Genomic DNA, 21,220 nt, shown 5'->3' with positions numbered 1-21,220 from the left:
TGAAACAGACGTCTCGATCTTGGAACATACGGTTTGATACTGTGATCAAGTCGTATGGCTTTGACCAAAACGTTGATGAATCTTGTGTCTACATGAAGATCATCAATGCTTCAATAGTTTTCTTAGTTTTGTACGTAGACGATATACTACTCATTGGGAATGATGTAGGTCGACTGCAGTTAAGAAATGGCTAGCAAATGGCTTACGACCCAATTCCAAATGAAAGATTTAGGAGCTCAGTTTGTTCTTGGTATACAGATCTTTCGGGATTGTAAGAACAAAGTGCTAGCACTGTCTCAGGCATCGTACATTGACAAGATGTTGCTCAAATACTCGATGCAGGACTTCAAGAGGGGCCTACTGCCGTTCAGGCATGAATCCACTTTGTCTAAGGACATGTGTCCTAAGACGCCTCAAGAGGTTGAGGAGATGAGACAGGTCCCACATGCGTCTACCATTAACAGTTTGATGTGCGCGATGCTCTGTACTCGTCCAGACATCTACTACGTTGTAGGCATAGTCAGTAGGTATTAGTCTAACCCAGGCCAGGGTCACTGGACCGCAGTGAAGAACATCCTCAAGTATCTTCGAAGAACGAGGAACTACATGCTTGTGTATGATTCTAGGGATTTGATCCTTACAGGATACACAGATTCTGTTTTTCAGACTAATAAGGACTCTCGTAAGTCAACATCAGGGTCAGTCTTTACTCGTAACGGAGGAGCTGTAGTGTGGCGAAGCACTAATTAGGGGTGCATCGCCGGCTCCACTATGGAGGCAGAGTACGTAGCAACTTGCGAAGCTGCTAAGGAGATCGTCTGACACCGGAAGTTCTTGACAGAACTAAAAGTCATTTTAGATATGTCTAGGCCCATTACCCTATATTGTGATAATAGTGGAACAGTGGTGAACTCCAAGGAGTCGAGAAGTCACAGGCGCGGAAAACACATAAAGCGAAAGTATCATCTGATCCGCGAGATAATGCATCGAAGGGACGTGATTGTCACAAAGATCACTTCAGAGCACAATATTGCTGACCCGTTTATGAAGGCTTTCATGACTACAGTGTTTGAGGGTCACCTACGGAGCATGGGTCTACAGGATCGCCCGTGGCTGGACTAGGGCAAGTGGGAGATTTTTTTGTACTGGGCTTTTATGCCCTAGTTTATTGTTTTGTAATAGTTTTAATGTACACCCCCCTTCACTTTAGGATAAGTGGGAAATTGTTGGGGTTGATGTCCTAAAGTATTGTGTCCTCTAGTTTGTAAACAGTTTGTACGAATGCTTGCATTGTATAATATATGATATTTTACTTCACATCTTGTATTTTGCTCAGTTGCATGTTTTATTTGCTTTACCACAAATCAATAAACATAAAATCTCTAGTTATCTATGTGTAACTTAAGCATGTATGTGGTAACATACAAGTGGATCATGTCTTGAGTGATAACCAAAATGGTCTGTAGCATATGGATATAGGAGGGAAACTTTATCCTAGTAATGCTACGGATGCGACCCGCTTTGTGGAATAGTCACAAGTGTTGTGACTTGTCACATATGGTCTCATCCTGATCATTTGTGTTGGGGACATGCGAGCAGTGGTGTCCTATACAAAGAGTTTGTATAAGACTTGGCCACGAAGTGTTAACATCTCATTATATAATACCGTTCATGACAGAGACTTCACTTCACTAGAATGACCATAGATAACATGACCTCAATCCTGAATGAGTTGGGAACTCCTGCCATTGAGGGAAGTCCTTTCATTTGTATGGATGCAAGTGACCAGGTCGCCGATTCAAACCTACTATTTTGGGAATTTGTCTGATTTGGGAGCTGGGAACTCAGCTACACAAGATGAAATTCGCTCCTTCCTCGAAGCAGGGGTAAGTAGATAGATAACTCCCTTAAGGACTGATTTCAGGGCTTGAACGATGTGGCGCCACACACCTTCTCTTGGACCGAGAGGTGTTCACACATAGTTGGACAATGTTGTATTATTCATTAGAAGAATCAGTGATAGTTTAGGAGTGAGATGTAACTACAGGGACAAAACAGTAAATTGACCCAGTTATACTTACGAGCATCTGTGAAAGGTCATCATACTCATGATTGGTTATATCCGATGGACATAGAAATATATCTGTGGTAAGAAGAGTCCAGCTGTTGGTTTTTAGTGGAATGCCTGACAGTTAACGGATGGTAGATCTCGTGACTAAAGAGTTTAATCAACTATTCACGAACCGTTGGAGCTTCGAGCCACAGATCCATTAGATCCCCTAGGTAGCTTGGATAAAGTCGAGAATCAGTATTTGGGTTAATTTGAAATGTTCAAATTGACAAAGGGAAGTTCGATTATATATGATATAATTGAACTGGTTAATTATATATGATATAATTAACTAAATATATGAGATACATTATTTTGGAGAAAATTAGATATAAATATGATTTATATCAAGTAGAGGAGAAATTACTATAGTAGATATGTGATATCAAACTATAGAATAAGAAGATAATATGATTATATTTATTAATTATTAAATTGGTTAATTATATGATAATTGACCTAAAATTTCTCTCGAATGTGCGTTAGTGGGAGCAGCCCCTTCGGTTATGGTAACCGAAGAATAAAATAAAAATTAGTTTCATTTTACAAGATTCGAAAAATTTGGGCATCGGTGTGGAAATGTAAATGATCGCATAAGTTAAGAGCCTATTCGATAGTCGCTTAGTGCCTAAACGATCGCACACCTCGCGCCTAAACGATTGCACGCTAGTCCTTAAACGATTACTTAGCTTTCCTAAACGATCGCATAGTGTACCGTGTTTTTCTAAACGATTGTCCACCTTTTACTAAACGATCGCTTAGTAAAACCTACACAATCATGTAGTTTCTTCTAAACAATAAGCACTTAGCTATACAATAGCTTCATTTTCTCTCCCACTTGCTTATCGTCTACACTAAAAGATTATCTATTCTATCTTGAAAAACAATTATTCTTGAAATTCAAGCACTAGAGTGAGTAAAATTATTTTAATGAGACAACGTGGATTTGTTGAGTTCAAATTCTCTTTTTTTTACAAGGTTGGATGTTTTATGATATGATGTGATATTATTCTTATAAGATATTTTAAATATATAGAATCGAACTATTTAAATCAGCCTAGCAATAATATAAGAGATACGAAGTAGTTTCTTCCCTTCCTATTTTTTCTCTTCCAAACACAAATATACTTCCTCTCTAATGGGTAAGAGAGAATTTGTATGTAGTGGAATAATGAAAAAACAATAGAATCCACCTGCTTTAATAACTTGGAGAGGGTAAAATAAAGAAAAAGAAAATCTCATTTTTCCTTGAAAGGTCTCTCAATAAATCTTTTTAGATGAAATATATTTTGGAGAAAAGAAGCATAAGGAATGTTGAGTAATTTAATAAATTTGCAAGAACAAATTGAAAGCAAATTAAGTTAGTAGAGGGAAAAAGACTCACAATATCTCTCATCCAAAACATGAAGTTAGCTGAACAATTTTACAACCATTTTAATCAACAAGGGTATCTTGGGAATATCATATAGGACCAAAGGGCAAAAAGGGACAATTCTATGACCAATTTAATCCACTGGGGTATCTAGGGAATATGATATAGGACCAGGGAAAAAGGGAAAAAATTTGGACCATTTTTCGATTTTTGCATGTCATCTTTGTGCAGGGGCCATGCTAATCTTCTCTCTATCGAACATCAATATTTCTTTGAGAGGCAACCAAGTTTTGCAAGTGAAGTGGAATTTCTACTATAGGTTCGATGTCCAGCCCTTTACAGCTAGAGCTGTAACTAAAGAACTGAAAGCAGATTATCTACAAAAAAAGGTTCAATCATACTCATCCAAAGGCTCCCTCTTTCCATATATGTTATGCCCAAATCTTAAGCCATGTTCAAGCTAATCTTCAAACTAAAGTCTATATAGTATAGTACATTGGAACTCACAGAAATTAACTCAGCAGGCTATCAAAAAAACAAATTATGAAATCTAACCATCCATTTAAAGATCTTTACTAACCTACAGTTATAGCCACTTGGAATATATCATTGCAATGTTAGTTATGAAAAAAAGTGAAACTAACCTGGTGGAAGAGATTGCTTCAACTTGTCTGCCTTCTCAGAGTCAAAAACACAAAGAGTATAAAGATATTTGGAGCATCGAACTTTGTTTAAACGTTCAGAAACCAAAATAATATTTAAACCTTTTCACGAGTAGCTGAAAGTGACTTATTTCAGTGTACAACCCCAATTAATACAAAGTAGTGCCTTTCCTCCCTCGTTTTCCTCTTTCTAAGACAAATACATTCAACCTCAAATTAGTTTGCCTTTAAAGGTCTGTTTCAAACTTTCAATCGAAGTAAATATTTGAGAAAACTCTTCTTCATGAGTTTTGGAATAAAATAAGTAAATGGTTGAGCAATGTAATAACTTTGCAAGAGCAAATTGCAAATCAAATAAGCAGGGGAAAAAGAATTCTCACAAGATCTCTCATCCAAACACAAAGTTAGCAGAAAATTTTTATGGCCATTATAATCAACCAAGGGTATATTATGGTAGAAAGGGCAAAAGGAGAAAAAAAAAATTTGGACCATTTCTCGATTTGTGCGTGTCATCCTTGCGCAGGGGCCATGCTAATCTTCTCTGTATCGTTCCAAATTTATCGGATGTCCCCGAAGGGACGGTTTTCTGCATCCAGTATGCTGTATATATAGGATATCTCATTAGTGTAGCTAAGCGATGTGGGAATCCTCTTCAAAGCCCCAAATATTTATAGGGTATTAAACAAAGGTATCCCCAAACCCCACATGAAAAATGAGTAAAATAAAGTTAGAAAAGTGCACAAACAGAACCCTTCCAACCCCAAACAAACTCTCATAACATCAAATAAACCAAAAGGGGTTCAGAAATTCCTCAAATAAAACCCTTTCAGTTTCAGGGGCCATTTGATTTTGGATGAACTTGATTTCATTCAATCACAGAAATTCAATCGATTTGAAACAATGAACTACTATGAGCTCGAATCGACTTCCCAATAATTACCGAAACGGGTTAGAAGAACATGAACAGAAAGGAGCATTCTGTTGGGTAGTTTAGCTCAAGAACAAAGGGATATGTAATAAATAGCACAGAAAGTGGAAGAAATTAAATGCGAAAGAGGAATTTGAAAGAAGCAGCTTACCTTAAACCTTGAGGTTGGGGTTAACGAAATCCCCATGTGAAAGACAGAGAGAAAGCTACAAAACAGTACAAATGGAGAAGACGACGGCCATGAGAGCAGCAGCTACGTGGCATTGCAATTACACCAAGAAGCTTCTCGACCAAAACAAAAAGAGAAAAAAAAAAGGAAAAAAAGAAAAAATAGAAAACGATCCTATTTGTTTGAAAATACCTCCCACTTCTACAGTAGGAACAGGCCAGAAAAATAATAGAGGAATTGAAAAAAACAATAAAATTGAAAACACAATCATTTAGGTAAAAACCACGACCCATCAAAAGAAAATCCACTATTTGATAAATTGTTACAATCAAATAGAACAATTCTCTCCCAAATCCCAATTAGGAGAACACTCTCTCAAAGTACTTTTATACTACTCACATCATTTTTTCACTCTCAAACTAGAGAATATATAAAGAAAATTTAACTAGAGTTAATACACTCAAACTTAAATGTTTTTTATTGGGAACGAAACCAAACGCATGAACTTTATTTATAGGTTTGGAGCCCATGACTTTCCTAAACCTTTTCAATGTAGACGCATGACTTTCCTAAACCTTTTCAATGTAGGACAAGTCCATGACTTTCCTAAATCATTTTTATGGCGACAACTGCACTTCTAATATTTTGCTAAAACCCAACACTATTCATATTAAATTTTAGGTTATTTTCAAATATAAGAAAATTAACAAATATATATATATAGTAAAATTTTACTATCTATAAAAATTTATTACAAATAAGCTGTGATAATTTTATTATTATTTATAAATATTTTTAACAATTTTATCATTTAAAATAATTTTTCTTAAATTTTGATAATTTATTTTTTCATTTTAGTTATTAAAAGTAATCTATAAAATTTTAGTTCTTAAAAGTTAAATCTATAAACACACCACCTTCCACATATAAAAGGAAGTTTTTTATACCATAGTTTTCATATCATTAATGCTCCATTGGATAATAATTATATCTTTTCCCCTTATTACCTACTTTCTTCCTTCTTTATTATAAGTACCATGCAAAATTTTAAAAAGTAAAATGAATAGTTTTTAAAAGTTCATTTTTCTTTTTGTTTTAGAATTTGATGAAGAAATTTGAGGTGTGTTTTTTAAAACAAGTGATTAAATTTCAAAAATAAAAAATTTAAAAATAAGGATTGTTTTCCCAACATATTTAAACATGTAGTTATACCATTTATATGTTACTTGACATATGAAGTTCAACTCACAAAATAAAAAGAAAAAGGCCACATGGAACAAAACAAAAATATTATGTTTCCCGTCGTTTTAGGGGGTGTTTATTTCAAGAGTTGAGATTGGATGAGTTAGGCATCCTAAGCCCAAGGGCATGGATTTAGGAAGTCTGGCTTCCTACATCTTTTTTCCATGTGTTTGAATAGTGTTTACTATTTATTATTCAAACTTATAGGTTACCCCCTCCTCCCTCCCCCTCCTTTTTTTTTTTTTTCTTCTAATTTAACCTAGGAAGTACATCAGTCAACCTCCAGACATCACCTTCGGCGATCACCTCGGCCAACTCCGACCGCCACCCTCCAGCGACTGCTGGGGTCAATTCTGGCATCTACCTCCGGCCAACTCCAGTAACCACCTCCGGCGAACGCTGTCGATCAACTCCAGCCGCCACCTCCGACGAACGCCATAGGCCAACTCGGGTGGCGACCTCCTACGACCGCTACCGGCCAACTCTAGCCGCCACCCCCTATGACTGCCACTGGCCAACTTTGGCTGCCACCTCCTAGATCGCCACCGGCCAACTCTGGCTGCCACCTTAGTGACCATCATCGACCAACCTCTAGTCGTCACTAACCAACTCCGACCACCATCGACCAACCTCTGGGAATCCCCTTCTCCCACACTGGCAAAATTCTGGCCACCAACTCCATTGGCCACCCTTCGACTACCACCTCCAACAACCACCACCAACCAACCTTGAAAAACATTAATAAAATTACTCTTAGTATATAACAAACTAGACAAATTTGTATATAAAAAACACTTTTAAGAAAGAATTGCAATATATGTATCTTTTCTTATTTGAATGAGTTTCTATCAAAAGTGTTTAATTAAAAATGAATTTTTTAATTTTTTTTCTAAGTCATTTCAAACATGCCATTAGACTGCAAATTATAGTTATATTTATTTAGGTTATAAGTGTAGAACTATACATGTTTGAAAGCTCTAATTTAATTTAATAACATTTTGATTTTTTTTGTTGGTTAATTTAACTAGCTCGAAAACTTAGAATTATTTTCTAAACGTAAAGATTCAAAATATTTAAAACAACTTAGCGACCAAATAATAACTAAAACTCAAAATTTATGATTTTTTATTCCTAAAATGTAATTTGATAAGAAAAAAGTATAGGTTTTCAATAATTGAATTTAATATTAAAATACTAGTTTATTTCAATTTTAAGTTAAGCTTATTATGGTAAAAAAGAATTGATCGTTTTAAAATTAGTTAAAATGACAAAAGTCTATGAAGTTTTATTTCAAAATCTAGTAAGATTAAAATAAAAATTTATTAAAACAATAGATTAAATAAAATTATAATTTTAGTCAAAATCTCTATTTCAATTTTTTTAAAAAAAATATTCTTCTAAATTTTTTAGTTTATTTTAAACTTAACTATATTAAATTAATTAAGATGACAAGCTTAAACTAATCTAAAATCTAACCAGCGATTAAATATAAGAAAATATTTCACAAACTAAATATTTATAAATCTACACTTTATTCATAGGCTACTTAAGTCTGCATTCTAAACACAGGCGTCTTAAACCCAGACTTCTAAAACCTGCATTCCAAACATAGTTTTCTTAAATCCAGGTTACCTAAACCTTCTAGCTTAATCCTCCAGGCTTAACATTTTCAGGTTTAAGATTCCAAACCTACGCGCCAAACGCCCTCTTATGATTTTGTTTGCTAATGATGACAAGTGTGATGAAGATATAGGCTAGAGCTACATGTGTAAATTGATAGACTTTTCAAGTTTTGAGGTTTAAAGGGATGAAAAATAAGTTTATAGTTGATATGATAAAATCGACCATATTTAGAGTCATGAATTTTTTTTCTTTTGAAATTTTGTTGGTATAACTAAAGGTTGATTTGAATTACCGGAGAAAAAAGAGTTTTCAAAAACACATTTCCTTTAAAACACTTCTTACAGAAGTTATTTAGAAATAAAACGCTCACATGTTTGGTTACATTTTATCTCGAGTAATTTTATACACAAGTAATTACAAAGAATGAGTATAAAACTTGTATTTAAAGCACTATGATTCGGCCAACCATCGCTCAATAATATGATTGTCAATGGTTGACCAATAATGAGGTGGTGATAGTTGTAGCCACCTATTTTTGTCAAACTCTCTTATTATATAAAACTGATTGCTATATTACTTGTTTCTTTTAAACATTTTTGCTAATTAAATTAATTGTATGTCATTGACCTCTACAACCATTGGTTTTTTTTTTTTTTTTTTTTAGTTTTTTTCTTTTTGATCCATAGGCCTTTTTCTTAGTTTAGGCTCTGTTTGGATTGATTAGAGAAAAAATATTTTTTAAAAAAGTCACTTTTATTAAACACTTTTGGTAAAAAAAATATCTAAAATATACTTTGAAAGCGTTTCATAAGCTATTTTGAATAGTTGTCAAATATTTCAATTTTTCTATTAAAAATGACTTGTTTTAAAAAGAATCAAACACTTGAAAAGTTAAACCAAATATACTGTTGGTAGAATAAAAAACCAAAAGAAGTAAGCTTTTGAATTGTATTTTGCTTCAAAAGTTTCATACGTTATTGGATTTGAGCTGCATTTGGCATTGTTTTCAAATTAAAAAAAAAAAAAAAAACTAGTTAATAATTTTAAAAGATAAATGAAGAAACAATTTTAGTTATAAAGGCTCATCTTCCTTTGAAAAAAAAACCTCAAGCCACAATTCACATAGAGAGCAAATTTTCAAAACAACCACCAAAAAGCTTATGTAGTGAGCTTTACACACAGCCACAAAAAAAAAAAAAAAAAAACCAAAAAAAAACAAAAAAAAAAAAAAGAAAAAGAAAAGAAAAGAAGAAGAAGAAGAAGAAGAAAGAAAGACAGACTAAGCTTCCTCTACCAAAATAAAAAGTTCATAACAAGGAGAGTTTCAACTTAGTTCGAAGTTGAACTTGCGCTGCAAGAATGAAAAATCAAGCCTTTTCTGACGCTAAAAAGCGTAAGCATAACTCCAAAAGTTGTCGGCATAGGCTATATCCCGACGCACAATAACTGTCGGCAGCATATGTCTGTCGAGACAAGCAATGTTGATGCAAAATAGTTAAGCATCGACATAGGTCAGTTATGCCAATATCAAACAGTAAATCGTAATATACGACCTAAGCCGACAGCACATACTTAGTGCCGACATAAGGTATCTATGCCGACACTTATATATAGCATCGAAAGTTCTTACATGTTAATGGTTGAAGCTTATCATCGACAAATCGTCGAAATGCCAGATGTAGACATTTCTTACATGTAGACGGTTAGAGATTATTGTCGACATATCCTCAATATGTCGACGTCGCATAATCAATGTGGTGTTGACATAGGCTATTTTTTGGAAAAAACCTATTCTAAATTTGTATTCTTTCTTTTTTAAAAAAAAAATATAATTTGATTTGTACCTAATAACAAACAAATATGCCAATAACACGCAAATTCATTCAATATTGTAGTAAATGTCTTACAAATGTTTTATATAATACCTAAATAAAAAATAATGTTACATAGCACATCAGAAAAGTTTGACATATAAATAAAGGGTTTAACACTAATTTGGTCCTTAAAACAGATACATTACAAAAAAGTTCAAACAAGAAAAGTTTGCTTGCTACATGAAGTCTTCTAACAATGTTCCTGAAAAAACAAAGAACCGAACTCTCCTTTAGTTTATATATCCATTTAGAGGTTATAGTTTTGCATCCTTTAGGAAGAGGAGCTAGGGTCCAAGTATTATTGACAGTGAGTGACTTCATTTCTTCACACATAGCTTGAATCCAAGACCTAGCATTAGGGCAGTTTACTGCCTCTTCAAAGGTGGCTGGTTCTTGGTCATTAGGAGCTATTGTGGCATTTAGAACTAGATTCATATAGTTAGTTTTAGTATACCTAGCTGGAGGAACTATCACTCTTCTTTGTCTATTCCTAGCCAAAGAATACTGACTTAAATCAGGTACAACTTCAGTATTCCCTATATTCTCATTTGAGACATCCTCTTCTTCTTCTTCTTCTGATTCAGTAAGAGGGTTATGGTTAGTGGAAGAAACTTTAGGTTCTCCACCTCAATCCTAGCAGTATTAGGGCTATTAGGAACTTCATAAGTTGTCTTTTCTTTTTGCATAAACATCTCTTTTTCTCTGAAAGTGACATCGCTGCTTATAACAAACATTTTCTCAATAGGATTCCATATCTTAAATCCTTTTACACCTTTAGAAAACCTACAAACATACACTTTACTGCCCTAGATTTTAATTTCCCCTGATTTTGATGAATATATCCAACACATCCAAATACCCTTAGGTTTTCTAGGTTAGGTGGATGTGTGATCCATTTTTCTTCAGGAGTCAAAAAATTTAGGGAGGAATGTGGATACCTATTTAAGGTGTACACTGTGTAGCTTGCAGCCTCAGCCCAATATTTTTCACTCATAATTGCATCTAATAGGAGACATCTAACCCTCTCCATGACTATTCTATTTAGTCTTTCAGCTACTCCATTATGTTAAGGAGTGAATCTAACAGACTTATGCCTAGTTATTCCTATTTCTTTACAGAATTTGTTAAACTCTTCACTACAAAATTCCAATCCATTATTAGTTCTTAGGTTTTTGATTTCTTTAGAAGTTTGCTTCTCTATCATGAGTTTCCATTCCTTAAACCTATCAAACACTTGGTCCTTAGTTTTAAGGAAGTAGACCCAAATTTTCCTAGAGAAGTCATCAGTAAAAGAAAGTAAATACTTTGAGCCACTTAGGGTAGGTGTAGGAGCTGGACCCCATAGGTCAGAGTGTATATAGTCTAGGATAGCTTTTGTGGTGTGTTGTGCTTTAGTGAAACTTTGGCTTGTGGCTTTCCCTAAAACACAGTGTTCACAAAAGGTTAGATTTTCCGATAGACCTTTAGGAAGAATCCCTTGTTTAGATAGGACTTCTAGGCCTTTAGCACTAATGTGAGATAATCTTTTGTGCCATACATCAGCCTATGTGATCTCATTTGTGGTGGCAACATATGCCCCTGTCATCATTTCAACTCCGTTGACCACAAATAAGTCATTTATCTTTTCCCCAACTAATATCACCTTAGAATCCTTTAGTACCTCAAGGCTTCCTCCTTTACCCCTGTACTCACACCCAATTGCATCTAGCATACCCAAGGAGATTAGATTTCTCTTAAGTAATGGAATATATCTCACATTCCTAAGAAGTTTAATAGTTCCATCCTTAAGTTTCATGGAAACAAAGCCAAAGTGTTAAACCTTTAAAAGTGTTAAACCAAGGTCTCATTGAGGTCATATGGTAGGTGCATCCGGAATCTAGGACCCAATCATGTTTTCCTAGAGGATTTATATGATTGGATTTGTCTAAAGTTGAGGCTAAAGAATCTGAGTAGATGAAGGATCCTTCTACAATAAATGCCTAGGGCTGTTTTCTTTTTGAGTCTTTTTTTTTCTCTTGATTCTTTCTTTTTAAGATAAAACAGTCCTTAATTAGATGTTCTTTTTCTTGCAGTGCTTACATTTTATTTTTTGTTTTGATTTGTTATCTTCTGAGTTGTGAGGTTTTCTGTCCTTTGAATGGTTTTGTTTGAAGTTTCCTTTAGCAAATAGACCTTCACCACTAGGATGATCTTTTCCATCAATCTGTAATTCTAACTCTTTAGTTCTTAGGGCTGAGATTATAGTGTCTATGCTTATACTATCCTTTCCATACTTTAGAGCATTTTTTTTATTTCTTTATAGGGTTCAGGCAAGGAGTTTAGAAGCACATACACCTCATTTTCATCACCAAGTTTTTCTCCTAGAGTTTTAAATTTAGCAACAATTTTCTTGAACTCATCTAAGTTATCAGTTAAAGTTTTCGATGAATCCATTTTAAATGTGAAGAATTTCTCCCTAAGATACATTTTGCTAGGAAGATCTTTAGTAGCATATAACTTTTCTAGCTTAGTCCATATCTTATATGCAGTTTCTTGATCTAAAACTTGTCTAAGAACATTGTCACTAACGTTTTGAACCAACGTACCATAGGCTGCTAGTTCCCAGTCTTCCTTTTCTTAGGTTGTCACAGTGGCAGGGAGTGTTGATGGGTCAAGGAGGGTTCTGTGAGCTTTCTGCTGGCCAAGAATCGCCTTGATCCTGGCCTTCCACAGTCCGAAGTCTCCTTTGCCATCGAATTTCTCCACTTCAAATCTTGCTACGGACATTTTTGGATGAAAAACTTGAGTTTTGATTCTTCAAGAATTGTAATCTTGTATTTTGCTCTGATATAACTTTGTTGGGCCTTCTTCTTGATGTAAGTTTGAATTAAGCCCAAATGATGAATGATTTTATGGCCTTTCTTGCTGATCCAATTTGTGAGCCCAGTATTTTGCCCTAAATGATTTTTTTGTTGGTAGAGTGGTTGGCTATCAATTTACCACGAACTTCCAGTTGATGTGCTCCACGTGGTTTGCTCCATTACTCTTTGCCTGATGGAAGTGAAAGAAAAATTATCTTTCTGATGGGTGATTAATCAGAAATAATTTCCTTTCTCTCTCTTGCTTTCTTGTTCTCTGTCCTTTCGAATTCTTTGAACTTCTTCTAACCGTAATGTCTCTGTTTGATTTTGTGCGACTGCTTCGAGTAAACGATGAAGAACAATGCATGCAATCGTGTAGACGAAGTGAAGAAGAGAAGAAGAACACAACTATATACGTGGTTCGACTTATTAATGCCTAGATCCACGTGAAGGAGGGAGATCTTTTATTAAAAGCTAAGTCATAGATTCATTCTTTTACAGATTTCAAGTTCTTCTTGAAGCTATTGTATTGTATGTTACTAAATTTGTAAATGATGAATATTTATACTAATTTTTTTGATACAAGTAGTTACAATAATAGACTGTAAAAGTTGTTCTTGAATGTTGAATGTTTGAGCTTATATTCTTCAGTAGATATCAATAGTCTACATAGGTTACCAAATATCATAAGTCTTTCATTGAAGTTCATGTTATAACATGCACCCTCCATTGAATTCTATGTTGTAACATACACCATTCCATGTCCTATAAATAGTGGTGTATGGTGTCTTTGTAAGACACACTATAATTGAGTTCAATATTAATTTTCTACTTCTTCTTTTCTACTTTTCTCTCTTTTCTTGCTTTTATGTTATTTTGTTGTTCACATTGTTCTTATTTCATCACGCGTTATCCACACGAGTCTCTACTGCCTGGGAGATTTTGTTGAGATTAAAGTTGATTCATTGGAATACCAAAAACGATAAAGGTCTTACATATTATTGAGGTATTTAAAAACTAAAGTTCAAAGAAAGTGAGTATTCTATTTAAACCATATACATGATTTATGTGTTTGTGAATTGATTATTAAGATATATTTGATATTAGATTTACATTTGATTAGATCGAATTGTAAACTTGATATAAGTATTATGTGAGCATTGAAATTAAAATCCTTATGCATGAGTCCAACTTGTGTCTTAAAAGTACATGTGAGTTTTTTAGCCTTTTTTTCCACTTTGAGATTATAATTAATCTTAGTTGCTTGTTATGCAACTGAGTTGAAAAATTGAAGGAGATGTGATTTTGTGGGTAAGAGATTTAACCAAAACTTGTGAGTTATTGTGCAAACCTCTCTTTAGTCTCTATGACATACACACAATGCATTCCAAAGTATACTAAATTCTATCCGCAATTCAATTTGTTACTTTGCCAACTATTTGTATACATACAATTCTAGACATTCTCATTGTATTTCAATGTCCGTCTTTTCAAATTCAATTTGATTTTTAATAAATATTCCAAGAAGCATTTGTAGGACTTCTATTAGGCATATATCAATATGCTATGCTCTTGTATTAGCAGTTTGAGAAAGAAAGTTTGGAACATTGCGATGAATGTTTATCTAATATCTTTTGAAGTTGAATAAAATATACAAGCAGATGTTTCTATGAAAAATAATGAATTTCGACCAAATAATATAATATCATTACTTGAAGTGAATGTTACAATATTTAATCATTGAGGTCGAAATCATGTTAATAAAGGAAGAAGTAAATTTGTTGTACAATAAGAGCCTCTATGAAAAATAATGAATTTCAACACACATATATGATGTTTTGAAGGAAAATTTCATTTTTCAAATGTGATGCAAAAGAGACAATATCTTATATTTGTTGTACAATAAGAGCCTCTTTGAAAAATTAAAATCCTATTAGTGAAAAAATACGATGTGTGGAAGCAAACTTTGAGAATTTATTTGAATTTCTTGAGGAGATTATAACTTATCTTTTAACCCCTAAATATGATATTATTTGGATGTTACAAGTTTCGTAGAATCTCTTAAAGAGATGATTATTACTTTTGACACACTTGTATATGAGATATTTGGATTTCTCTTAAATCTCCTAAGGAGAATAAGAAAGAATAATATTTATGTTTTGCATATAGTTCATCTATGCATATTATACTTAAAAATAAACAACATGCTTTCCAAAATTCAAATGCTTAAAGTGAAAAATAAAATATGATATTAAGTCCTGTAGACTTGAATAAAGATTTTGGAAAAGAAAATAATATTTTGCCAGAGAACCAAAATTGACAATTAATGTATTTTATTCTGTTGTAAATGAAAGAGAAGTTTAGTAATTTTGGAAGGTATATATTGTAATAGATATCATCTAGAAAAATTGATAATAAGAATAATATATGGTTTTTATATACTATATCTATTGTCTTCTATGAGAAATGCATATAGAAAAGTTATGTTTCTCCTTCTAAATAGAATTCACACATATTTGTGTAGTTGAAATATATACAGCAATAAACCTGAAGTTCATTGATCCAAATATTTTTTTTAACATGGTGGGTCATTTTGGGTCAATAGTGAAAATAATTATTGAAAATATATATTGGCATTCACAGAAGAACTAAAAGATTTTTCCATATAATTAATTATTAGAGTGTCTTGTTCTTTAGAGATTAATTATCAAAATCTCTCTAGCTAAATTGAAATTGAACCTCTCTTATTTTTGGAATGGATTCATAGTTGTATATCTAGATTTATTAATCCACCAAGTGAACTATTTTGATATTTTATGATTTTTGTTGGCATATCTAGTTGATGATCACATATATACTTATTATTTTGTTTTAATACTACTAGCGAGTTTGCATCCCAAACATTTGATAATTGATTGGGATAAGTGTTGAATATCCTACAGCTTATGTTCAAATGGCAATATATGCTTTAAGTCAATGGCTTATAAGCTTATGGCCAAAAACTAAATATATTTCATGTGCAATAAATGTTTAAATTATTCCACAACAACAATTAAGATGACAGAATAATTAAAAGTAGTCCTCAAAAGAGATTAATAGTCTATGTTAAAATTGATTTCACATCAATTAATAAATACTTTGAACCCCTGACGAGTGATGTGTTTACTATAAAATTTGTTATTTGTTATTAATGAGACAAATTTATCAACAATAGGGAGAGAAAATAAGAAGAAGTTGGAATAATAAGTTGAATGAAATGCATAAGTATTGTCTCATTGCGATCATTATACAGATCAATTTGAACTAGAAGTTCAAAAGATAATTCATTTGCAAAATATTGGAAATCAATGCTAGATGCATTTACAGAAGATTTACTGTTGCAAGAAAGTGACTAAGTTATATATAATGGCTGCAAATACACCATCTAAAATTGAAATCCCAATGCAACAAATTGTCAATCTAATGAGTCTACAACAATCCTGAAGCATGAAGTAAAAGAGGATACACTACTACAAAATCTACATTACTTGACAGTTGTAGTTTTTAATTACTTGATGTTTCTTTGGAAAAAAATATAAAGTAATGACCTTTTAGGAAAGAAAATGTCAAGTAAAAGGGTTAAAAAAATGGAGATTGACGAAATGTTTGGACATTTTCACGTGAACCATTACTTGACACGTTTTTTGTGTCAAGTAATATAAGGTCTTGCTTGACACATTTTTCGTGTCCAGTATAAGAAGCTCTTACTTGATATATTTTTCATGTCAAGTAAAATATAAAAAGTATATATTTTTTTAATCTTTATTTTTTTGTTTCCCTCCCTCTCCCATTTTCATTTCCTATATTTTTCTGTTTTTTTTAAATTAAAAACTCTTTCTCTCCTCCTTCACCATCTCACTCACGAGCTTCCCCTTCCCCCCAATTTTTTTTCTTCTTCCGTGCGCCCGAGAACCCTAGCCGTCATCAGCCTTCATCTACCCTCACCTTCATTCGCGCCACTGTTATTGAGTTTTTCATTTCGTCGTCTACTCAGCCGCGCCAGCCCTCTCCCTCTTCGTCTGCTCAATCGCACTAACCGGCCAGTTGTGCACGTCGTTCGCGAATCTTCAGCCCCATCCAGATTTGTAGCCGAACGCCCCCAACCGTTTCCATCGCTTCAGCCATGCCCAGATCTGTAGCCTAATGCCCTCAACCGCTTCCGTTGCTTCAGCCTCAGATCTAAAGCCGAACGGCCCCAGCCTCACCTGGATCTATGGCCGAACGCCCCAATCCTTGTTTTGGTTAAGGTTTTGTAATTTTGTGGGTTTATATGCATAATCTTGATTATTGTTTGTTTTTGGTTTAGTTCTGATAAAAACGCATTATGTTTGGGTCATAGATTCAGGTTGTAGCAAAGTTTGAAGATTGGAAGCGTGTTGTGCGGGGTTGCAAGGTTTTGACTTTGGAAAATTTTGGTAACTTTTAGTAACTTGTTATTAAACTTTGGTTTGATGTATATTTAGACTGGACAAATAAATCATTGTATGAGTATTCTTGTTCCTCTTTTGTTTTCTTTTTAGGAAAGTTGGTTGAGGCTCGAGTGAAGCATCGATTTGAGCAAACACTTCGAGTAAGTGTTTTGGATGTATTTGAATGAATTTGTGATTTGGGTTTTAATGTAGCATCTTCTGTAATGATTTACTTGTTTGAATGTTTGATGATGAGATTGATTTTGAAGTGTTGGAAGGAGTTAAGTTGTTGTCTAATAGGTTTGAGACCGATTTTGATAAAGTTTTGGTAAGTTTGGAGGTTAGTATTAATAATTCTTTGTTACCCATTGAAGTATTGATCTAATAATTGAGTTATTTTCAATTTTTGATGTTCAATTCAAAGATTTCAAGGGATTAGAGCCACTGTCCAACAAAGTTAACGATGTTTGGACGTTTTGATAGTATTAAGGCCTTGAAACTCTTTTGGAATTATTACATAGTTGCTGAAATTTGCGTTTTGTAACCATTATTATTGAACTTTTTGTAGGTTGGATTACTTTGTTATAGTTTTGAAGTGACATTCGAATCAAGCCACACTTTAGGTAATCTATTTGGAGTTAATTGGTTATTTTGATGAATGAAATTTTGAAGAAATTTTTTATTGCTTGTAGATAAGATTGGGCTTCCAATATTCTCTATTTTTTTGTGAAAGTTGTGAAATTTGGGGGGAAGGTATCTGCATTCTTCTATTTTAAATTTTAGCATGTGGTTGACTTTTTGTCGTTGTTGTATCTTACACTTATTTATATATTTTGAAATTTGATGTTATCGCCTTTTATTCTATTTTGCAGGTTGACTTGCTTAAACATGGCTTGCCTGACCCTTAGTTCTCGATCTTTAGACTTCAAAGCTCAATGTATAGATTAAATAATATACTTTGTTGAGAGGTTATTTATTAAACAATTTATCACTTTTGGGTTTGTTGAAAGTTGAGTTTTGTATACAAAAGCAATAGTTGAGATTTTATTTTGTGCATATGCATGTGAAAGAGAAATATTGTTGTAATTTGTGAGGAGTGTTCATATGAAAGATCATAGTTGAACATATGGATTTTTAGTGAATATATTGAGTTAATAGATCTTAAATGTATAATGTTTATTTAGTTGATTTAATTGTATTGTTGGAATACAAAGCAGAAAATGAGAATATCGATTGGGGCATTTAATTTGAAAAAAAAAAAACATATACTTGACACATAAAAAACATCAAAGAGTTATCATATATGATATGTAATCAATGTCAATAATCAATAAACTTGACATACCATCGACGTAAAGTGTATTATCTTTCTTGACATGAAAATTGTATCAAGAAACATTTGTCTTAACGTTTTTTCGGAGTCAAGTTATCACATTATACTTGACACTCGAATAATCGACGCTTTTATAAGTGTCAAGTATACCCTTTACTTGACATTGGAAAAACGTCAAGTAATCCAATTTCTGTAGTAGTGATAATAAAGAGAACTCGACAAATTATATATCATGACAAGAAAAAAATGGAACCATACTTAAATAAGTTGGCAACATTTTTGCAAACAATGTTGCTCACGAAGTTATTTATGAAGATGAGTATTATATACTCAAGTATATTGAAAAAAAATGTCACAATATAGAAATGGCGACTTATGTGGAAAGAAACGATCTAATAGAAATAAACTTATTTTTCAAATCTTGTGGGATACAAGTGAATATTTTTAAGAAAAACAAATAGAATGAGGTCACATTATGTAACGTGAGACAAGTTCCACAATAATTCTTGCAAAGAAATGGACTTGATTATAATGAGAGATATTCTCCTATGATGGATACAATACCATGAATATCAAATTTTATCTGGTTGTGTAAAAATCTTAACATACATCTTATGGATATAGTCATTATACATTTATATGAATTTCTTAATAACTATATCCCTGAAGGATTAGAGGTACTAAATTCATATAATTAAAATATTAAAGAATTATATATAAAACATTTTTTTAAGAATGTGATATAATCATTTTATTAAATATTTGTTGATATAAGGGTATAAAAATAACCCCTATTTGTCTATATGCTTTTATAAAGAAATCACAACCTGAGATTTATTACATATATTATTTTTATATATGTTGATAATTTAAGCATAAACTCCAAGATATTTCAAATGCAAATAGAATTCTTAAGAAATAAATTGAGATGATAAGTTTTGCTTTAGCTTGCAAATAAAGCATAAAGCAGATGGAATTGCATCAACATATACATATCAGATCTTATATGGACTAGTTCCACTATTGAACATTTCTATGATGGTTCATTCACTTGGTGTGAAAAGTTTATATCATATGATGTCAGAAAGATAGTGAAGAACTTTGGGTCCTAAAGAACCATAATTTTTGGGAAATAAGTGCACAATCTTTAGTAGTTTATATGCTACCTGTCGTAGCATAAATATTGTTGGAAATATCCTACAACTCGCAGTTCATAAATATTGTTAACATATTCTATTTATCAATAAAAGTATTATTGAGTATTTTATTCAATAAATTGTAATTGATATTGCGTTCTGTTATAAAAATTCAATAAACGAATCCATGACTATAATATGAATACTTTAACTTTATGGGGCGACATAAAAGTAGATCAAGTTTTAGTATATAGCCAAAATGGTCTATAAGTATATGGATGAGATTGAGTACCTCATCCTTGTGACACTATTGGATGGGGTCATTTTGTATACTGTACAAACGATGTAATCCCAAAATCATTTATGTGGAGACATGTGAATGGGGGCATCCTATGCGATGAGTTTACTTAAGACCGGACCTCATTCTAGTCACTTTTCTTTGTAACGAACGTTTACTGTTAAAACTGACTATTTCAAAATTCAATGATCTAGGGTAACTTGATCTTAATCCTGAGCTAACTATGAACTCCTGTTTAATCGGAATTATCCTTTGATCTGCATAGGTGAAAGTAGACCAACTGCAATACTCAATAAGCCTTTCATTTTGAGGATATGACCAGATAGATAGCTGGGGACATAGTTCCGCAAGATGGAATTCACTCCTACCCGACTTAGTTTTAGCAAATAGGTTGTTTTCTTAAGCACTAGTTCCTGTTCTTGAACAATGGGACCCCACCCTCTCTGATCAAGAGAGTTATGGTTTATTAGTTGGACTATAAACCAAATTGTTCAATAGAGGATCAGTGGGAGCATAAGGAGTAAGATGTATTTATAGGGGGTAAAATGGTAATTTTGACCTAGCTGTAAATACGAACAACTTGTGAAAGATTGACTTACCAATTATGATTAAAATGGACAGAAATATATCTATAGTGAGGAGAGTGCAACTATCGAGCTATAGTGGTGTGTCTCGGTAGTTAACGAATATTTATTAATTTGATCTAAAAAATCCAATTAATCTCAAATCGTTGGATCTCATGATCTGTAGGTCCATAAAGTCCCTCTACTAGCTCATAAAATTATATCTTGGATTTGTGAATTGAGTGGATTTGAAATGTTGAGATTCGAAATTACGGTTTTGAATTTGAAGTGTTCAAATTCAATTAAGGTTTTAATTAATTGTATTCGATACAATTAAAATGTTTAATTTTGTTGAAATTAAACAAAATTGGAGAGTTCAAATTATTTAAAGAATGATTTAAATATTTGATGAGGTGAAATATAATATTTAACATTTGATATTAAATTAAATTAGTTTAATTAATTATCCAACTTTGAAATTGAAATTTTAATTGTAATTTTGGATTTTTTGAAACTCAAAATATAAAACTTATTTTGAAAATTTATTTTTTGGAAAATCAAATTTAATTAAGTTTTATTAATCAATTTTTAATTTGGGTAAATAGGGATCAGAAAGTGGAAA

The 21,220-nt window shown here is 32.6% G+C and overlaps 1 long non-coding RNA gene and 2 other non-coding genes across 3 annotated transcripts; all 3 read right to left on the bottom strand.

Annotated features, from left to right (window-relative positions):
• Window positions 1-3,667: 3,667 nt before the first annotated feature.
• On the bottom strand, window positions 3,668-3,770 carry LOC120074848 (U6 spliceosomal RNA). Its single transcript, XR_005481126.1, has one exon. It is a non-coding gene; the product is annotated as a U6 spliceosomal RNA (small nuclear RNA).
• Window positions 3,771-4,208: 438 nt separating this feature from the next.
• LOC120072817 (uncharacterized) lies at window positions 4,209-5,460 on the bottom strand. Its single transcript, XR_005480602.2, has 2 exons — window positions 5,224-5,460; window positions 4,209-4,744 (listed from the first exon to the last, which is right to left on the bottom strand). It is a non-coding gene; the product is annotated as an uncharacterized LOC120072817 (long non-coding RNA).
• LOC120074841 (U6 spliceosomal RNA) lies at window positions 4,622-4,724 on the bottom strand. The gene has a single exon (XR_005481119.1). It is a non-coding gene; the product is annotated as a U6 spliceosomal RNA (small nuclear RNA).
• Window positions 5,461-21,220: the final 15,760 nt, after the last annotated feature.

This window comes from Benincasa hispida, chromosome 3 (genome assembly GCF_027475165.1).
Source record: "Benincasa hispida cultivar pf3 chromosome 3, pf3_genome.v1.1, whole genome shotgun sequence".
Taxonomy (NCBI): Eukaryota; Viridiplantae; Streptophyta; class Magnoliopsida; order Cucurbitales; family Cucurbitaceae; genus Benincasa; species Benincasa hispida.
Note: the sequence above shows the minus strand (reverse complement) of the source record. Positions and strands in the feature narration are given on the sequence as shown.